Source organism: Lolium rigidum, chromosome 3 (assembly GCF_022539505.1).
Source record: "Lolium rigidum isolate FL_2022 chromosome 3, APGP_CSIRO_Lrig_0.1, whole genome shotgun sequence".
NCBI classification, from domain to species: domain Eukaryota; kingdom Viridiplantae; phylum Streptophyta; class Magnoliopsida; order Poales; family Poaceae; genus Lolium; species Lolium rigidum.
Genome location: NC_061510.1, coordinates 342,439,879 through 342,458,546, shown reverse-complemented (window position 1 = coordinate 342,458,546; position 18,668 = coordinate 342,439,879).

The window sequence follows — 18,668 nt, the reverse complement described above, 5'->3', positions numbered from 1 at the left end:
GGGGAGAAGAAGTAGGGGCCATAGGGCGGAGTGCTCTCGGGACGGTGGTACGCGAGTTACCCGGCTTCGGAACACCCGCACGATGACGGGGCCTACTGCTGCTTGTCCGGAATTATCCGGGCGCTTTCGCGTTGTTACAATGAGTTGTGGTTGTGCCTCTAGGGCTCCCGGGATCCGGCTTATAAAGGCGCACGGATCTAGGGTTTACATGGAGAGTCCTAGCCGGATTACAGATAGCCTAACTACGGTACAATATCTTGCCGTGCACGTCACGGATCCGCCTTCCATATACGTCGTACTGGATCCGGGTCCCTCATGGGCCTCCATGGATCCGGGTTACTTCTATGTCGGTACGGATCCGGCCTGCTGATCCTGGGCTGGACTTCTTCCTTCATGATCAACAGCAACTGGGCCGCCCGATGGGCCACATGCCTCATCACCATCTGTGGGCCACCCGGGCTTGCCGGATCTTGGCACTGTCGATGGTACACCCATAAAGTATACCCACAACAGGAGCTGAACGGAAAGCCATACTGCAAGTGGCATAACACGTTCACCCATACCACCAACGACTGCAGGGTGTGGCGTCAGCAGATCCAAATGGCGATAGAACAAGGGCGGTTAATTTTTAGCCAGTACGCCATGAAAGTCGACACGCACCCCTTCCCCGCCGTTAACATGGTGGAGTGCACTTATCCTGGGAGGTGCCAGCCAGGTTTCTCGTTCAGCATCAACATGGTAGGACCTGGACACCACTCTGGTAAGGACAGAGACGAGGGCATCTGCTCTCATAACAAGGACAAAGAGGAAGCCGTTCCACGCGATCGGCTCCGGCACGATGGCAAGCGCTACGTCACAGAGGGAGAAGTGAAGAATGTGCGATATCAGCGACCTCTCTCTGATCACCTCCTCAACAAATACGTGAGTCAATACGACCAACGCCGGCGATACGACTACGACGAAAGAGATCGTCTGGCTAGCAGAGACGCCAGGAGAGACCGCCAGCATGATCGCGACGAGGAGAGATATGAGCGCCATGCCAAGGAGAATTCAAGGGAACAAGACGACGTGGATAGGCACTGGGACTGTCCCTTCTTCAGACACTGTTGGGATTCAGGAATGAGCCGATTGCCTACAATCGGCAAGCGCCCGCGAATGTAGAGAGAAGAAGAAGGGTGCAGGAGACGTGTCAGTATTCAAACGTCTAGGGCCGCTCCCACCTCGGAACAAGTACGCCGAGTCCTCTCAGGTGGAAGATCTCGAGGAGTTAGAAGACGATGATGAAGAAGAAGATAAGTACCACCGGCCAAGGTGGTGCCCTGATGGACTCAGCCGTTCCCAAAAGCGTAGGGTTCAGCGGCTACGTGGTTTGGAGGAAGCTGAAAGGTTATACCTGCATATGTTAAGAAAGGCGCGGCCTGATCCGGCCGCGAAAATTCAGCGAACTCTGGACGAAGAAGGTCGACCACAAAAGAAGGAGTGGCGTCCCAAACAAAGGAAAGCCGATGATGAGACATCGGCTGGCACAAACATGGTGTTCATCCTTCCAGCGAAGTTTTGTGATCTAGGATTGGACGAAGCACCTGTGGCACAACTTGACTACGGCCCACGGCCAGTTATCTTTGAGAAGCCGCGAGAAAGGAGCTACAGACACCTGAAGGCCCTGTACCTACGAGGTTATATCAATGGGCAGCCTGTCAACAAGATGCTGGTGGACACCGGAGCGACAGTCAACATTATGCCATACTCCATGCTACGACGGCTGGGACGCTCTAGCTCGGATCTGATCAAGACCAACGTTACACTGAGCGACTTCAACGGCCAAGCATCTGAAGTGCAAGGTGTTCTGAACGTGGATCTGACCGTAGGAAGAAAAAGCATCCCTACGACGTTCTTCATTGTCGACAGCAAGAGCACCTATGCTGTCCTGCTAGGGAGAGATTGGATCCACGCCAATTGTTGCATTCCATCCACGATGCACCAATGTTTAATACAGTGGGATGGAGATGAAGTAGAGGTCGTCCACGCAGATGACTCAGCCGAGATTTCAACGGCTGGCATGAACGTTTGGGAGACGGCAGGCCAAGAGCCACTCTCAGACATTACTTTGGACGACTGCGAGCGCATCGACGTGACGAGAAACGGGGTGAGGCTGGTCTTATCCACCGGCCTGTCCGTGTAACAAGAGCAAAATCTGTGAACGAACATGGCAGGCCGATCCTTGTGATCGGCCCTAAAAAATAAAAGCCCGAATCTCATCTCGAGTATGTCACGTAGTTATACTGAAGCAAGAACAAGATGTAAACCTTCATGGAGCAATTCGATCAACATGGAGGCCGATTCCAGCAATCGGACAAAATTATCCTCACCATACGTTCTGCCCGTGTTCAACGTCGATCTAACGGGCGGCGGAAAGCGGGGGTACAGGTTTACGTCGGCTGATGAGCTGGAAGAAGTCGACATTGATCCTGACGGTGCCGATGTTCAAGTACATTACCTTGGCTAACTACAGAGCCGATATCTGCAGTTACCTGACAGATTCGGCTCGGGGGGCACCTAATCAGATGAACATGTGCGATACATGCGCAGTAAAATATTGGGGGCCGATAGAAAAATCGGCCAGTAAAAAAATCAGACGAAGCACCTGTGAAACATCGACTTGAGAAAAGATGCGAAGACCACAATATGCAAGTCACAGCCGATGCACGAGCATCGACTTCAGAGTATAAAAGCCGATGCACAGCCATCGACTTTAGAATTACAAGCACAAACTGCCACATGCGCAGGCCCTACTGAAGGAAAGTTTCTAAGGCGTGGAGTACACCAGCACAGACGCGATCCACCTCTGCGATCTCGACCTTGTCGTCATCATCCTTGCCAACTGGCCAGAGCTTCAACTGCAGCGTCACTGGGACGTGAGGCTGGATTTCTTCAAGAGTGTGCTTCACTTCCTCAGGGTTTTCGACTAATGTCTCAATGGGTGAAGAAAGCAGAGCTTTGAGGCATTGAAGTTGGTCAGCGATGACGCCGGGGCTCGGTTCATCACGTGCTGTAGAGTGGTCCGGCTCGATAGATTCAGGGTCGAACGACAGCAAGCCTGAGAGATCACAGCCCTGACAAACAACAAAAGCAGCATAAGTCTGCAGATCAGGGTAAGGGCAAGCCCAACAAAGGGAGCATACCTCTCCTATGACCATGGGAACAGCCGATGACGAAGCAATTGGCTGTGGCGTCTCTGCCTGGGGTTTGGCCAAGGTGGCAACTTGGTCCATGTCACCTGTAGAGGTTGTTACCTCCAGAGTTGTGGAGGGCATCAGAACTTCCTCGACATCCCCACTGGAAGTTTCATCAGTCTGCAAAAAAGAATGGTGAGCCGATCTGGGCAGCAAAACGCAAGAGCCGAGCCAGGAGGAGTTTAAGAGCTGTTACATTTGAAGCTTCTTGGTTCGAGGAAGGGGTTCGCTGATCCTTCCGAGCCCTCTTGGTGCATTGACCCTTGGTGCGTAAGCTTCCTTGCCCTATTTTGGTGGGAATTTGAAGGGCAGCAGGTTCAGGGGCTGACCTTTTCTTGGGAGTCGATGGTGGCACATCTGGCTGTTTTTGTGTGGTAGTGTCCTCAGAGGTGCCCGAGGTTGAGCCTCGTCGGCTGGACTGCGTCTTCTCGCTGGTATTGTCTTCAGTAAAGGTCTGCAAGAATAGGATTAAGGGACACTGACATGCTATAAAAGTTTTCCTGGCAGCTACTTTTCTCACTGCTGTTCTCGCCCTGATTGAGGCTCGGGGGGGCAGCTGACCCTGAAGAGTCTTCACTCTTGGGAGCCGATTTTATTGGAATCGGCTGGCTCTGCATCACAACCCTTTTAACAAAAGGGGTGGTGAGTTCTTGCAGAAGAGGACCACTGGAGCTGGTGGGAGGAATTTGAAGGGGGATCCATCATCATTGACAGGCTCTGGGCCATCTTGTCGCTACAAAGAAACAGAGCAGGAGTATAAAGCATCACTGGAAACTATCGCAAGGAAATTTGCGAGCAAGTGGTACCTGTTCTACGGACGTATCAGCTTCAGCGTCAAGTTGTTTCAGCAACGGTCCTAGGGCTCTCCTGAAGGCATGGGTCTTCCACATTGTCCACCAGAAATTTGGGGATCTGAATTTGAGCAAGGGTTGCAGGTTACCGTTTGAGGGGGTGACTAAATTGACCTATCTCGTAATTTATCGTGAGGAACCGATGCGTTGCCATCGGCTCATTAAGCATTGACCAAGTGGACAATCGGCAAAGTCAGTATGAGGGGAAATCGGCTAAATTAGCATAAAGGAAATCGGCAAAATCAAGTTAAAGGGAATTTTTCATTGATAATCGGATTCCTTACATAAAAAGCTGATTGCTCTCAAAAGGAAGTACCAGGGGATACATTGCCCCATCTACTACTACTGATCCTATGCTAAGGGTCCTATCTAGGGGCCGTCGCTGCCCTCGTCGTCGCCGTCGTCGCCGCTGTCGGTGCTACTCCCGGCCGGCTCGTCGTCGCTGCTGCCACGGCCGCCGGCAGGGCCTTCATTGTCCTCATCCTCCTCGTCAGCGTTGTCGTCGCTGTCGAAGTCGCTGAGGTTCCTCGGCCAGGGGCAGAAGCGCTTGGCCGGCCGCTCATCGGAGGAGGTGTCCTCCTCCTCCTCCTCCTCCTCGGAGGAGGAGGTGAAGTCGCCCCAGGAGAAGCGATCGTCATCGCTCTCCTCCTCCGTTTCCCCGTCGGCAAGGAAGCGGAGGTCACTTTCCCCGTCGGTCGAGGACTTGTCGTCCTCAGACCAGGCGGAGAAGTCGTGACTGGACTCGTCCCCGTCCTCTATGGCGCGGCGAATGTTGGCCTCGTGGGCCTCCTCCGGGTCCCACTCCGGCGTCGGCTCGCGGGAGGAGGAGGATTGGGAGGAAAGACTCGACAAGGCGGAGGAGGAAGAAGACATGGTGGCAGAGGAGGGCTTTTGGAGTGCTAATGCGAAGGGGATGAAGAGGTGAAACTGCAGGATACGGTTAAAATAGAGGCGATATAGTGGAGATGATTCAATGCTGCAGCGGTTCCCGAGGATGTGGTGCCAAAACCGTCAAATCATACGGAGAAGTTGAGAAGGCAAGGTATCATGATGAAGAGATACCGTGGCGGTTCTGTTCTGCTACGACATGACCTGACGAAGAAAATAAACAGAGTGATTTTGGAATTGTCATTTCCAAAACCAGGGGGCATGTGTTATCACCAGAATTTGATCGGATCAGAGGTGGGCCACGATTAGGATGGGCTTGAAGAATATACTTGGAAGAAATACATGAATCGGCCTTGTATACAAAGTTTGGGCTAGTTTGCCCGTGTATTTGTAAATATAGTAGGATACGTGTCGGTTAGATAGAATTTGGCTCGTGCACGGTGGGGATCACTCCCACGTTAGAAAGTCTACGGACTATAAATATGTATCTAGGGTTTCTGGAATAAACAACAATCACGTTCATCACAAACCAATCTAGGCGCATCGCCAGCCCCTTGTTTCGAGGGTTTCTTCCGGGTAAGCATCATGCTGCCTAGATCGCATCTTGCGATCTAGGCAGTAACGCTTATTCATTGTTCATGCGTTGCTCGTGCTGAAGCCTTTTTGATAGCGAGCAACGTAGTTATCATAGATGTGTTAGGGTTAGCATTGTTTCATCGTATCATATGCTTTCGTCCATGCAACCCTTAGACGTCTAGCCGCCCTTACGCCTATCTTAGGTGTAAGGGCGGCACCCCGCTTGATCATTGTTTAGCAGATCCGATCCGTTATGATTGCTCCTTGTTCTACAAGGATTAGTTTAATATCTGCATAGTTAGGCCTTGCAAACGGGTTGAAGGATCCAGTAGCACGTAGGGTGTAGTTTGCTAGCCCTAGATGAGATGTTCCGGGGATCAACTTCATGTTGGTTTTTAGGCCTTGTCTAGGGTCGGTTTATTATTACCGTGCGTGGCTGCCAGGCTCAATCACGTGTAGGATGTTCCGATTATGTGGTGAAAACCCTAAATCGTCGTAGGTCGTTTTAGCTTTATGTTGATCAAGCAGGACCACCATGTGATCGTATACCTCATACGGATCATGGGTGGATCGGCTTCTTGAGCCGATTCACAGGACAACCTAAGAGCCGATCGAGGCTCGTATTTAATGTTTACGTGTATGCCATGCAGGAAACTAAGCGAAGCAAATCCATCACCTTCCTGACCAGGTATAGGTCAGGTGGCACGCCCTTGCACCAGCATCGGACGTGCGTGCCGAGTCTTTGCGGGCCGTCGCTCGAGGGACCAGGGCCAGCCGCAGTCCTGGAAGCCTCCCGGCTCTACTGTGTTGCCCGTCGTTGCTCGCCGGTGGGTTTCTGACCGCAACAGAAGGTGTGCCATATACCCCGAAAGAATTGGCAAATTTCAGATCAACACTACGAGCAGAAAACAAGTACACTGATATGCAGGATACCATGGCATACTTTGAGGCCACGAAGTTGCGAGACAAGGATTTCTACTACCGATACAAACTCGGATGATGAGGACCGTGTCCAATACTTGTTTTGGGTAGATAGTGCTGCAAGAAAAGCATACAAGTCCTTCAATGACTGTATATCTTTCGACGCAACATACATGACAAACAAATACAAAATGCCTTTCGCACCATTCATTGGAATAAACAATCATGGCCAGTCGATTCAACTAGGTTGCGGTTTCCTAAAGAATGAGCTTAGCGAGAGCTACATATGGCTTTTCGAGTCATTCCTGATTGCAATGGATGGAGTTGCCCCAACAAACATGATAACAGACCATGATGGTTCTATGCGTGCTGCAATGGAAAAGGTCTTCCCAAACACAACGCATCGAAACTGCAGATGGCATATTGTAGACAAAGCAACAGAAGAGGTTGGCCCGTTTGTTGCAAAGATACCAGGGCTCCGGGAAGAGATAAATGATTGCATCAACTGTAGCTTAACACCGGAAGAGTTTGAGACAAGATGGACCTTAATGATAAACAAATTTAATATCCAAGGGCATGAGAAAATTGCAGCTCTGTATAAAAAAAGAAGCAACTGGGTCCCTGCATACTTTATGCACAAGTTCGATCCTTTCCTACAGACAACTCAGCGTAGTGAAGGCTTCAATGCAGTTCTGAAAAAGTACGTAACTTCCACAAACTCGGTGATTGAGTTCATTCACCAATACGAAGATATCCAAGAAAAAATTATGAAAGCAGAGAACAAGGAAGAATCAGATTCATCCCTCCTAACGGCTAAAAAGTGGTGTTGGCACCCAATAGAGCAGCAGGTGGAAAAACTGTACACCAAAAACATCTATCATAGATTTCAGTTTGAAATGCAGTCCAGCATGTCGTATAACATAAAACCGATAGGTGAAAACAGATATGAGGTTTACTGCATAACAAAGTTTGTTCCACAGTACCACAACAGAGCCTATGAAGTCTATGCTGATCCTCCCAATGAGAATTACAGATGCACATGCTGCAAGTTTGAAAGGGATGGCATAGTCTGTTGTCACATTCTCAAGGTAAAAAAACATAATCGTTGATACATTTAGTCTGTACTTTGATAACGTTTAACATGATGTACTTTGTGTTCAATTCAATGGTGAAAAAAAGATGAATAAAATGTCTAATTTGACATAAAATTGCAGGCAATGGTGCAGCTAGGAGTCTGTGAGTTCCCACTGAAATATATCCTCCGCAGATGGACATGTAGTGCAGAAGAAAATCTAGTTGAAGAGCTTCCTGGACAACCAGCTGTTATGCCAGAAGAATCAAGAAAGAAAATATGGCTTTCGGTAAATTGCAACGAGTTCAAAGGTCTTGCAATGTGTGGGAATGAAACAGAAGATGGCCGGAAGATAGTTCGCATGCACATGAAAGCTATGAAAAAAGACTTGGCAGCACTAAAAAGAGAAACAGAAAAGAGAGCTAAAAAGTAGCTACATCAAGTGTTATAGATCCTGCAGAAAATCCATCTACCCAAACAGCCCAGGCAAATTGTCCTACACAACAAGTCCCTCCACAGGTACCAAGCACTGGACCCCGAGCATGCAAGCCCCCATGCCAGAAAAGAAAATCAACAGGTTCCTCAACATCTGCGGCGAATAACAGTACTGCCACAGCTCCCAATGGGGGATTCACAGATGCAGAACCTTCAGAAACATCACAAGCAAACAACATACGAGATCCTCGTGTATCAAACACTAAGGGTAGGAAACGCAAGAAAGCTTTCCAAAAACCACTGGATATAGGGAGAAAAGAAATACGTGTTTGCAAACAGTGTGGTTCCACACAACATGATTTCAGGACATGTACACAGAGAGGAGAGCTCGCAGATGAGAATTAAGAAGTACTGATGATTTGTTCTTGAATGTAAAATGATCTTCAATTATGGGACATATTCCAGTTACTGTAATGTTATTTGACTCCATTCCTATCAAGTTGTTTTAGGCAAATAATGAGAACTAATATCTATTTATGTCTATTTATTACATAAGATATCTGCTGGTACCAAAAATGGTCGTGCGTACGGTGTCGATGAAACCCGTACTCTACCTGTTCCAGCGGGCAGCGGAGGTGTGGTAGATCCCCTCGGAATCCCAGCAGCACGACGGCGTGGTGGTGGTGGTGGAGGAGAAAAACTGCAGGGCTTCGCCAAGCCGGTACAACACTATGGAGGAGAGAGGGGGCGGCCAGAGCTAGGTCTGATGGGGTGAGCGCCCCCCTTGCCCCCTCCCCTCTTTATATAGGGTGGAGGTCGGTTTGGGTGGCCCCCCAATGCCCCAAACCCATCTAGGGCCGGCGGCCAAAGGGGGAGGGGGAATTCTTCCCCCCAAGTTGATCCCCCTTAGGGTTTTGGGGAAAACCCTAAGGGTGGCCGACCTGGGCCTTGAGGGGCATGTGCCCCTGGCCCATTAGGCTAGGGTGCATCCCCTCAGCCCATGCTAGGCCTCCTAGGGTCGTGGGCCCACTGGTGGGACCCCTGGAATCTTCTAGAACCTTCCCGGTCTTTCACCGAAAAAATCCCTAACTTTTCCGAAACCTAGAAATCAACTTTCCTTATATGAATCTTATTCTCCGGACCATTCCGGACGTCCTCGTGATGTCCTGGATCCCATCCGAGACTCTGAATAAACTTCGGACTCCATCTCATATTCCGAATCTACTTATGCGACATCGAACCTTAAGCGTGTCACCCTACGGTTCATGAACTATGCATACATGGTCGAGACTCCTCTCTGACCAATAACCAATAGCAGGACCTGGAGATCCATAATGGCTCCCACACATTCAACGATAACTTAGTGATCGATTGAACCATTTACATACGATACCGATTCCCTTTGTCACGCGATACTTTACTTGTCCGAGGTTTGATCATCGGTATCTCCATACCTAGTTCAACCTCGTTTCTGACAAGTACTCTTTACTCGTTCCGTGGTATGTCATCTCTTGTGACCTAGCCACATGCTTGCAAGCTAATTAGACGACATTCCACCGAGAGGGCCCAGAGTATATCTATCCGTCATCGGGATGGACAAATCCCACTCTTGATCCATATGCCTCAACTCATACTTTCCGAATACTTAATCTCATCTTTATAACCACCCATTTACCCAATGGCGTTTGATGTAATCAAATTACCCTTCCGGTGTAAGTGATTTACATGATCTCATGATCGAAGGACTAGGTAATTATGTATCGAAAGCTTATAGCAAGTTGAACTTAATGACTTGATCTCATGCTACGCTTATTTGGGTGTATGTCCATTATATCATTCACCCAATGACATAACCTTGTTATTAACAACATCCAATGTTCATGATCACGAAACCATGATCATCTATTAATCAACAAGCTAGTTATACAAGAGGCTTACTAGGGACTCCTTGTTGTTTACATAACACACATGTATCAATGTTTCGGTTAATACAATTATAGCATGGGATGTAAATATTTATCATGAACACTAAGATATAACAATAACTAATTTATTATTACCTCTTGGGCATATCTCCAACAGCATGAACACACACACTAGTACAATAATAATATATTAAAATATATACAATCAAGAATATTATGACACATGGTACACAAGATATCGTGGTAGCTAAGCATGAATGATAAACCAATTAAACAACCCATCTGTAATCATAGGAAAAGCTATCTACATATAGTAATATTACACAAAATAAGTGTATGCATGAGCTACTAATTAAACAAGAGAAATCAAACAATGTCATCTTCTTTCATGCAAATCTAGGCTATTGAACAAGTATAAGCAAATAATATACGCTCACATTATACAAACAACTACAAGAATAATTCATGTCATGAAACATAACAATACCAATATTGCATCAAATACTAAACATGTATTATAACATAGAACACTAGTAGCATAAACATGCATAGCTCACAACAAGTAAACTAGATGGAAGTAACTCATCGATAGAACCAGCATGAAAGTAATCATATTAACAAATATAAACAGAGATAATAAAATAACCTATCATGCTATGGAATCACCAGGAAAATTGTAGAATAACCTTCTAGATAATAAATCAATATCTAGTATTAGTAAAATACGATTCCCACAACTCAAATGCTAATTAGACATAACCAACCGATCTAAATTAAGTCTAGAATATAAGAACCGTACTAGCTAAAAGATGCACGTAAGCCAATAGTTAAATGTAGCAATTTACACACATATAACTAAGCATTTGTGGTTGATGCAAAAAAAAAAGATCAAACTAGGCAGTCACGAAAGCAGAATTAGCTAGTAGCAGTAGCAGTACATTAGGCATAAGAAATTACAAGGACGGGTGTCTACATGCTCATGGTGATGCACCAAAATAATTTGGACATACATGAATACAAAAATAAAAGAAAAACAGCAAAGCTAGCAGTAGTATACGAGGCAAATGCAACTATCCATACATGTACTCATAGCAATGCAATGGGCTCAAACCACTTTGCAAAACGAATTTGACAAACATCAACGTTGTGAGTAAACTAACACCACTACTTCGTTTCGTTGGTAAGGTTATCTGTAAACTTTTCTAAATTGGGCTCGAGTTGATTCGAGGTGTGGAAGGATGTCTAATCTACCAATGCCAACGAGTGGCATTCGGTTCACCGGCAGCGCGACAAACTTAAGAACTAAGGCTGGAAATCATGTCTAGAAGGTATATATATGCAGATAGTGCGTGTGTACAAGGATTTGACATGGAGCTCACCAAGTATGACATAAACTTTCAATGAACTAGATGAACCGAGTTTTAAGAGTTTAGCGGTACGGCCGGTGTGGTCGAAGGCTCGAGCTACTGGTCCAGGAATAGGTTCTCCTCCTCCTCGCGATCTTGGTGGCGCAGTAGTTCGTCCTCCTGTGGTTGTAGTCGCCGGTAACGCGAACGGCGTCCGACGGCGTTCTCGCAAGATTGACTTGTTGGGTGATTCTAGAGCTTCGGCAGTGGAGCGAGATAGAAAAGGGAGAGGGGCTGGGGTTGAATCGGGACTAAATAGGAGCAAAACGGTGCATTCTAATGGGCAGAATCAAAGAGAGTTTAAAAGCAGGTAATGGCATCAGTTTCTGATGTTTATGGCCAGCGTTTCCATACGTGCGCGCAGGAATATGAAGAAGAAACGGTGAGGCGGTTCATCCAGTGCATGCAGGCAAGGGGTGAGGTAGAGCAGCGCAGCGTTTCAGAGTGATGTGCTGGGACTCGGTCCATGCCTGACTAGTGCAAGACTCGCTCGGTTGGATTGCATCGGCAGGCAAACAATGAAGCAAAGAACAGACGAGAGGACACTGTACAGAGCACTACGTGCTAGTGTATCCAGAAAAAGAATAGACAAGTCGATGCATGCATTTAGGGGAAAGAAATGAAAAAGAAAGAGAGGAGAGAGAGAGAGAGAGAGTGAGCGATTGGGTGCTACATGGCCAGTAAAAGCATGGTATGTACGATGCATGTGCTTGTCCAATGGAACTTCAGAGAGAAATAATAAGAAAGAAATTGGCAAATAAAAATACAAAAAATATTCTAAGAAATTAATCTCCTTCTTATATTTACTAATTGGAGACTCCCATTAAGCCTCCACGTTAATCCTAGGTAAAAAGCTAAAAATCACCGCCAGATCTGGTATTAACGGCTGCGATCTAATATTACTGTCTATGGTATATGACTTCCATAATCCACCTTTGCTTTCGTACAAACAGAAAATTCCTCATCGTGGCTTCTTCCGCCGATCGCCTCCATGCCGCCGCCTTTGCTCTCTGTCGTGCGCCTCTCCGGCTCCTCGATCCCAGTTTTACTCCATGTCGCCAAATCGCCATCCTTCTTCGCGTGTAGCCGTACCAGACGGCCGTTTCCAACTCTTCTTTCGTACTAGTTTGAGGTTTCTCCTTCTAATCTTTCATCCACTCTCTAGCAGCACCAATGTTCCTTACCGCACTCTGCAGAGATAAGCAATTGCAGATCAATCTATCCACGACGCCCTGTCCTTAAACGATCGTCAGCCAGTGGCCACGATGGCTCTTACATCAGCAGGTTGGATTTCTGTACAATTCCACTAGCTGCCTAGATACTCGGCATCCTCATTCGTATAAAGCATGTAGATGAGTAGATCTCATGTTAACGTGAGTTGCTAATGAATAAATTATTATAGATTTTTATCAGTGCGGATCTATCAGTATCTTTGATTGGAAGTCCAAAGATCGATATCAATCTAATTAGTAGTTCAATCATAGACATATGTACTGAAATACTAATCGTTCATGATTTTGCCTTTTGAACGTACTAAATTGCATCATAGCAAAAGATTTGGTGCAGTTAAGCTCCCAAGTTAATTCCCAGATTCCATTGTTCTACAACCTGAGTCAGATGCATCACATGATGTGAAAACGAAGTGCAAAGTAAAGGAGCCTTGGTGTGGCAAATACACATGTCGGCAAATTGGCTGATAGCTGTGTTTTTCTGTAAATCCACATGCATATTTTCTCCATTCGCTGTTTCTTTTTCTCCCTGAAAGATGAATTGTCACTCTGCCATATAAATTTGATCATGTGTATAGATGAAAACCTAAATAAATTCTCTTTGCTTAATAATTTCTGCAAACAAAAAACTTTTTACTCTTTGCTCAAAGTCTGCAATATTTTACTGTTATGCTCTGTGGAATTAACAATGATTAGATGGTAATTTGCAAAAATGCAGAAGCTGGATGCTGACTCTTCATATGTACTCTTTAGGTTTTTACTAGCAAAAGAGCCCGTGCGTTGCATCGGGTGAAATAAAAACTTGAACGCTACATGATATCATCTGTGATGACAATACTCCTACCATTTGCCATCATCAACGAAAATGATCACATTTTCTCCTATTCACGATAAACATGATTTAAAAAACAATAGACCAGGATCTGAAAAATTAGCTTTTAGCAAAACCTTGTCACGACATAAATTTTGGCTCAAAATCGATTGACCTGCCTAACTGAATTTTTGTGTGTTGCCGCATATTATTCAGATCTTATACTTTAGGATTCACAAAAAAAAGATCCTATATTTTAACCCCCGGTAATAACTGAACATGAAGTCATGTCACCGGCTATTTTTTTTTTGATTTTTTGTCTTTTGTGAACTCTCAACTTGTGATCCACGGAATTAGAACACTTCTCGAAGTAATATTTAATTATACCATATATGCACTACTTTGATATTATACACTAAAAAATAGCACAATAATATGTTGAAAAAATCAAGAATTTATAAATTAATTGAAGATGCTCACATTGTGTACATTTTTATTTTTTTACGGGTAGAATAACAGTTAGGTATATTTGGCTTACATGTTTGAAAAGTTAGTGAATCTGAAATTATATAGAAATTGGGTTGGCTAAACAAAGTAAACTGTCTATTGTCAAAACAACACCAATAAAAATATATAGTGCCCCATTTGGTCGACGGAAAGCTTACATGGCATGGGTGTCTTTTTCTCCCACAACCTCACACTCTTATCCAAACCAGTAGCTCATAATCCCTTCTCTTTCTCTTCTATATCTCCATATTTCCACCGTCACCATTGTGTCCTCCGTCCATTGGGTAGACATCGAATCTAGCTGCTAGCTACTCCATTGCTGATAGCAAACTGACGTATGCGATGGTGCTAGCCAGGTGCTCAAATAACGATTACCATACCCCAGGAAAAGATAAGAAACACATCAATTAGTGCTCGCCTGATCTCGCCTACCAAATCGCTCAGTGCTGCATGGGTACTGATTGAAAAATCCCCGCATAAGAATTCAAGGAAACCACGGAACTTCGACCACAAGCAGAAGCGCCCCGAGGCAACCCCGATAATATTTTTGGAGGTGCCGATTTCTTCGCTCAATCGGTGGCCTAACTCGCCTAATCCCAAATTTTCGCCTACCAAATCCAAATCCACTTCAGTGACCTCCATCCGCTCGGCTGTCTCCAGGACAACTCCACCGTCCCTCGGGAATCCATGGGGCGGCGCTCATGTCGGGGCGTCATTGGCGGCGAAAATGGTAGGGCGCGGAGACAGGCGGTAGGAGCACCTACGCCCTGGGCATCGGGGGCCGTTGGAGGCAGGGATCTGGCGCCCTGGGCCATCCTAAAGACCGACCACATCTCTCTCCTCCCACGTTCCATCCAGAGAAGGGCGCCGCCGCCTCCTTCCCTGTCCCAGCCAGCGCAGCGCGTCGCCGTTCCTCCCCCTTGTAGGCAACCGCCGGACGGGCCCCTCCCCGTCACAGCCAGCGCCGGGCGCACCGCCTCCTCATCGTCGCGGCTAGCGTCGATCTCCGCCTTTCTATCTCCTTCAGGCTCTGTGCCGGCAATTGGTGGGGTGGAGGGGCTCTCTGGTATATCTCGTGGCGCGCCGCTCTCCGTGACGTTCATGGATATGAGATTGTGCCGATGATTGGAGTAAGCTGGAAAGGGGGAGAAGAAGGGAAAGGGAATCGTGGTCGCGTGTACAGAAGTGTTTTTTTTTTTGAAATGGCGTGTACAGAAGTGTTGGCGAATCGTTTTGTTCACTTCGGGGTGGCAGGGCATGTAATTATGATCAATATTAGGGGTAATAAAAAACGGACCAATAAGAAGCTCTTTTGCTTTTATTATTAGGTATAGATATCTGCATTGACCTAAGGCGTAACCGCCGAGGTATATGTGGCCGATGCCTGCGATCCAATCCCACATGCGAGTCCTCCAGCGAAGCCTAGCGACTTTGTTCTGCTGACCTAGGCCTCCACTCTGTGTGTAATCCATGACTTCAAAAGGCAAGATGCAATCCAGCTTCCCCCAATTCTGTTCTGTCTTCAACCTTTGAATCCCCCGTTTTCTGACCAGGTTGTGTACGGACGTTAATTTGAGCCATACTAAGATGCAGCAATGGTTTGGGAAGTGGAGTTGGTGAACTGCACCTGTGGCTAGCCATGTAAGTCCATAAACTAAATTTACCTGCTCTACTTTGCCGTTCGTTGAACTCAACAATAAATCAAAACAAATCGGCTATGCCTGATGTATAAACCAAACAAATATTCAGTTTTGTAGGTGTGAGTTTTGAGCCAAAGGAGGGGATGGATATTTGTTTTTCGTCGTCTCAAGCAGCAGCAGCAAAATCAGGGCCACACTCCATGCTTCAGCAAATCAACACTGGACGGAAGGTTCACTTTGATACTATACATGATAGGCTTTAGGGATATTTTCCATGTTATCATATCTGATACTTAATAACTGGTGTGTTAGCCAATGAAACTATTTGATGTTTCTCATGGAGAAGACTTGCATGTTCTATGTTATTTCTTAATACACGCTAAATCTAACATTTTCTATTTGGTTCATGTAGCCTATCAACACTAAGAGAAGTCCACCTCGAAAAAAAAAAACACTAAGAGAAGTCATGATACCTAAGTTCTGGGTAATCTATGAATTTAACAGTTAACATAGATCATCCACCAAGATTACTTAAATTAGTGTTAATAGAGTGTATATTCGTTTCCATGTAAATCTGGCAACAGAAGTTAGAGATGTTCAATAATTAGGCTGGCTGCATGTTTGGATGCAAAAAAAAAAAGACGTAGTATGAAATTTCCAGCAACTCTAACGCTGTAATTTATTAACATTTTCCAGCTCCATTTCTATCGATATTTATCATATATTTTCATTTGCAGGTCCAGTATTAGCGTTATAGCTTTACTTATAGAAAATATAATATATATTACTGCATATCCATGCCTTGGGACTTGGAAAACTGCAAGAGGTAACTGAGAAAAAAGCATGCTGCATGTCAACTCTTTAACTTGGTGAACAACGTCCGAAAGCTCACCAAAGAAGACATCAACGTTTGCCTGACCTTTGCCTAACTCTATCTGGCGTGGAATTATTTGTAACAGAGAAATTCGTGTTTCCAGGTCAAAATAAACACATTAATTTTTCCTATATATACCTAACAAAACTTCGTATTTTTCAGCTCCATTCTATCGCAAACCAGGCTGAAAAAAGCAAGGTGGTGTCTTTCCTGTGCTGTTAACGGGTTGACGTCTCGGACATACTAATACAACTTTGATTTTATTGAGGCGGGAGCATGACCTTTTTTGCAAACATAATGCGGAGGGGTATTTTCTTCTACTGTAATCATATGTTGTTACTAAGTGCATGTCTTGCGCCAACTTATATATTTACGTAATTATTTATCCAAGGCTTCTTATTTGCACATTTTACGCAAATATATTAATGGTTACTGTTTTGTCAGATTAAATGGATTATACACGATATAAATTCCGATGCAAAGACTTAATTTAAAATATGTACTTAACTAGAAGTTGTAGTTGCATGCATGATATGCCGTTAAACTTTCAAGAATGATGATAGCTAATTTTATAACTATAACTTAGAGACATTAAAAAAATTAAACAACCTATGTAGCCCCGTGCGCTGCACGGGTTGCTGACTAGTATTTTATAAGTCAAATTAATTTCAAAACCTTTGGAATTAATTTAACAACTCGAAATGAAAAAAAAATTATTCGACCGCGTTGCAACATCCTTTGCTTAGAATAAAAAAAATTCAGTCCGTAATCAATATGTTACAGCGCGGCCTCCATCTATTTCCCCCTTGGCGCGAAGGAATTTTTAGCTCGTCCCTTTCCCGCTTTCGCTCCACCCGACGCTCCCAATTCTGCGGCCCCACCCATCTCCGCCCACCAGAGCCCCCGCGTCTGCCCCGACATGGACGCAATCAAACCTCCGCCATTCCCGGGCCAGGCCGCGCCGCACTGACCAGCTGCCGCGACCGCATCTCGATCCAGCGCCGCCGCGACAGCCACCACCAAAGGCACCGTGGTCGCCGCTCCTCCCACTGCTGCAGCTGCCAGAAAGCGGAAGCGGCTAGGGCAACAAGTCCCCGCGCCTTCCGCTGGCCCGACGCTCCCCGCTGCAGTGGCCCCTGCCGTCCCGGCCAAACAGGTGAAGCGGCCGAGCAGCAAGGTGGCAGCCGAAATGGAAGTTGTGGGAACAAGAGGCGCCACCGCCGAAGCACAAGCTTATCGAGTTGGAGGACGCGGAGGAGGATGACGTGCTTGAGACCAAGAAGAACAACAAGGACAAGAGGCCGGATGGATGCAAGGCGACCAAGGACAAGATCAAGAGACAAGGAGAGGCCGCATCATTGTCTCTCAAGATCGATGTGATGGTCAAATCCAAAGAGGCGTTGTTGATCAAAACTTTGGCGACGAAGAAGGAGATGATGGAGGCGAAGGCAAAGGAGAAAGAGGCAAAGTGGGCGACACTTCGGGAGAATGCAAAGCGCAAGGCCGACATTGAGGAGAAGAGAGCACGCAGCGAGGAGCACTGATGCGTGTAGTTGACACGTCCGTTGGGAACCCCAAGAGGAAGGTGTGATGCGCACAGCGGCAAGTTTCTCTCAGTTAGAAACCAAGGTTTAATCGAACCAGTAGGAGTCAAGAAGCACGTTGAAGGTTGATGGCGGCGGGATGTAGTGCGGCGCAACACCGGAGATTCCGGCGCCAACGTGGAACCTGCACAACACAACCAAAGTACTTTGCCCCAACGAAACAAGTGAGGTTGTCAATCTCACCGGCTTGCTGTAACAAAGGATTAACCGTATTGTGTGGAAGATGATTGTTTGCAGAGAAAACAGTAAAACAAGTATTGCAGCAGATTTGTATTTCAGTATTTAAAAGAATGGACCGGGGTCCACAGTTCACTAGAGGTGTCTCTCCCATAAGATAAAAGCATGTTGGGTGAACAAATTACAGGTCGGGCAATTGACAAATAGAGAGGGCATAACAATGCACATACATGACATGATAAGTATAGTGAGATTTAATTGGGCATTACGACAAAGTACATAGACCGCCATCCAACCGCATCTATGCCTAAAAAGTCCACCTTCAGGTTATCATCCGAACCCCTCCAGTATTAAGTTGCAAAGCAACGAGACAATTGCATTAAGTATGGTGCGTAATGTAATCAACAACTACATCCTCGGACATAGCGCCAATGTTTTATCCCTAGTGGCAACAACGACAACACAACCTTAGAACTTTCTGTCACTCTGTCCCAGTGTCAATGCAGGCATGAACCCACT